The sequence below is a fragment of the Rhincodon typus genome, chromosome 45 (genome assembly GCF_021869965.1).
Source record: "Rhincodon typus isolate 14 chromosome 45, sRhiTyp1.1, whole genome shotgun sequence".
NCBI lineage: Eukaryota > Metazoa > Chordata > Chondrichthyes > Orectolobiformes > Rhincodontidae > Rhincodon > Rhincodon typus.
The window spans coordinates 4,546,542-4,548,976 of NC_063376.1; the positions used below are offsets into that span (position 1 = coordinate 4,546,542).

At 52.0% G+C, this 2,435-nt stretch overlaps 1 protein-coding gene across 1 annotated transcript in view; it reads left to right on the forward strand.

The window, feature by feature from the left end:
- The first annotated feature begins 754 nt into the window (after window positions 1-754).
- LOC109921943 (histidine N-acetyltransferase-like) overlaps window positions 755-2,435 on the forward strand; it is a 23,554-nt gene continuing 21,873 nt past the window's right edge. Inside the window, exon 1 of the mRNA XM_048620181.1 lies at window positions 755-865. The gene's annotated coding sequence lies outside the window, so the exon portion shown is untranslated. The remainder of the gene's footprint in view (window positions 866-2,435) is intronic.

Consider the following 2,435-nt stretch of genomic DNA (forward strand, 5'->3'; position numbering starts at 1 on the left):
TCTACACCTTGTTATCTCAGATTCTCCAGCATCTGCAGTTCCTATTATCTCTGATATCGTTCTAGTAAATCTCCTTTGAATACTCTCCAGAGCTTTAACATCCTTCCTTAAATAAGGTGCCCAGGACAAAACCGGCCAATGATTTGCGGAGGTGTAGCATCACTTCCCTTGCTTTTATACTTTTGATCTCTCCTCATGCAGCCCAGAGTCAAGTGTTGCCTCTCAACGCAGGTCTTGGGATGTTTTCTGAGGTGAGAGGCGGCTACGTAAATCCAGGTTCTTGTTGCTGAGTCATGGGAGGGGGAGCCAGAGACGTTTTCTTTCGGCTGCTCCAGCAGGTGGCAGCAGTTCACCACATCCAGGGGATTGGGTCCTTTGTGCCTTGGGGCATATCACCACCTGGTGCCCATGAAATGTATGGCAGACGTTCCGTTCCATTGAAACAGACGGCCCCTTCAGAGGGTTCATGTGTGGGATGGACTTACACAGGACGTGGCCAATTCCCGTACAGTTACAATGTTTAAAGGACATTTGGATAAATGCACAAATAAGAAATGTTTGGAGGGACAAGGGCCAAGGGCAGGTAGGTGGGACTAGTTTAGTTAGGGATTAGGGTCTGTTTCTGCCCTCTATGACCCTGAGAGGAGGCAGTCGCAGGAGGGGGTTGGTTTTCATCAGTTTATCTCCACCTACCCCTCCAGCCTTGAGTGCAGGGTGGCAATTACAGCCAAGGCATTTGTCAATGCACTTTGGAACATGGGATAGGGTCAGGTGCAGACACGAAGCACATTAAACATTAGACAGAAAAGAGCTTTTATAAAGCAAGCCTCGCTCAGGCTCCAGCACTGCACATTTTCATCCACAGGTAAAGTTAGCGCTGGGGATCCGGCTCGGAATTGTTTCCAGTGTTGGAAAATGGATCAGTGAGGAAAATCAGAGGGGTCGGGTTCTCTGAGGAAGCAGCTTCCTCCAGAGATTTCATGGGGAGGAGAGAGAGAGAGACAGTCAGAGAGAGTGAGAAAAAGAGAGGGAGAGAGAGAAAGGGGGAGAGAGAGAGCGGGACAAAGTGGAAGAGATGGAGAGGGAGGGGGGAGAAAGAGTGGGGGAGGGGGACAAAGAGTGGGGGAGAAAGAGAGAGAAAGGAAGACAGAGAGAGACACAACAACACAAAGAGAGAGAGGGAGAAGTGGGGTGGGGGAGACGGAGAGAGAGACAGGGAGAGGAAGACAAGGAGAAGGGGAATGAGAAAAAGACAGGGTGGAAGACAGAAAGAGAGACAGACAGAGAGACAGAAACAGACGGAGAGAGAGACAAAGAGACAGAGAGAGAGAAGGAGAAAGAAAGACAGGGAGAAGAGAGACAGAGGGAGAGGAGTGAGAGAAAGACAGAGAAAGAGAGACGGAGGGACAGGGAGAGGGGGGACAGGGAGACAGGGAGAAACAGGAAGACAAGGAGACACAGAGGGAGGGAGGGAGGGAGGGAGAGAGGTGGGGGGGGGAAGAATGAGATAGAGAGGAGGGAGGGGAGAGATAGAGAGTGAGACAGACAGAGTGAGGAAGAGAGAGAAAGAGAGGGAGGGAGAGACAGAGAGAAAGAGAGAGACGGAGGGTCAGGGAGACAGAGAAGGGGAGGGCACAGAGAGGGAGAGGGTGAGGGACAGAGAGAGAGAGACAGGGAGGGAGGGACCGAGAGAAACAGAGAGAGTGGGGTCAGACAGACAGAGAGAGGAAGGGACAGTGGGAGAGAGGTGGGGGACAGGGAGAGGGGGGTACAGGGAGACAAGGAGACACGGGGTGGGGGGGAGAGAGATAGACACAAAGAGACAGACAGAGAGAAAGAAAGACACAGAGAGACACAACAAGACAAAGAAAGAGGGAGAAAGATAGGGGAGAGGGAGGAGGGAGGTAAGAGTTTGGGAGAAGTTGGGGGGGAAGAGAGAGGGAGAAGTGGGGGGGGGAAGAGAGAGGGAGAAGTGGGGGGAAGAGAAAGTGAGAAAGGGAGTGGAAGAGAGAGGGAGAAGACAGAGAGGTGGGTAGAGAAATGGGGAGAGAGAGACAGACACAGTTGGGGAGGTGGTGGAGAGAGAGAGACACACACAGAGACAGAGAGAGGGAGAAAAACAGAGAGACGGGGGGTCAGAGAAAAAGAGAGAGAGATTGACAGAGAGAGAGAGACAGACAGACAGACAGATACAGAAAGAGGTGGGGGGAGATGGAGAGAGAGCGAGAGGGAGAGGAAGACAGGGTGGAAGAGACAGAAACAGACAAAGAGAGAGAGAGCGAGAAAGAACGAGAGGGAAAAGAGAGACAAAAGAGAGGAAGACAGAGGGAGGGGAGTGAGAGAGATAAGGAAAGGGAGGGAGCGAAAGCAAGCGAGAGAGAGAGAGAGACAGAAATAGGAAGAGAAAGAGAGGGAGAGAGAGAAGGGGGGGAGAG